Source organism: Octopus bimaculoides, chromosome 2, assembly GCF_001194135.2.
Source record: "Octopus bimaculoides isolate UCB-OBI-ISO-001 chromosome 2, ASM119413v2, whole genome shotgun sequence".
Lineage (NCBI taxonomy): Eukaryota > Metazoa > Mollusca > Cephalopoda > Octopoda > Octopodidae > Octopus > Octopus bimaculoides.
Window position 1 is genome coordinate 137,755,434 of NC_068982.1, and position 537 is coordinate 137,755,970.

Below are 537 nucleotides of genomic sequence, written 5' to 3' on the forward strand. Positions count from 1 at the left end.
AAGATTATGGCCAAGCTGGAGCATCGTCTTGAAGAATCTTTATTTAAATGAAGCAACCTCAGAACTAATTTCTTACTTAAGCCTCATACCGATTCTATCAGTCTCGTTGGCCAGGCTGCAAGAAATGATGAAAGTTGAGAATGTATCAGATGCACAGTAGTAGTAGTGGTGGTGGTGGTGGTGGTGGTGGTAGTAGTAGTAATAGTAGTAGTAGTAATAGTAGTAGTAGTAGTAGTAGTAGTAGTAGTAGTAATGGTTGTTGTTGCTGCTGTAGCAGCAGCAGTAACAACAGCAGAAGCAGGAGCAGCAGTAGCAGCAGTAGCAGTGCAGTAGTAGCTGCAGCAGCAGCTACAGTAGTAACAGCATCAGTAGTAGCAGCAGCAGCAGCTACAGCAGCTTTCAGAAACACTTTTGCTGCAGGTAAAGTTATTTCATTTCTGTTTCTGTTGAAAAGATTATTTCCTTTTGAGAATACAAGAAGACATGACTAGGGCCATCGCTAAGCCCCTCTCAACCCCTACAGTCGCAGCCCCCCCC

The 537-nt window shown here is 43.9% G+C and overlaps 1 protein-coding gene across 1 annotated transcript in view; it reads left to right on the forward strand.

The window, feature by feature from the left end:
- LOC106882527 (uncharacterized) overlaps positions 1-537 on the forward strand; it is a 100,415-nt gene that overhangs the window by 54,631 nt on the left and 45,247 nt on the right. The window lies entirely within an intron of this gene.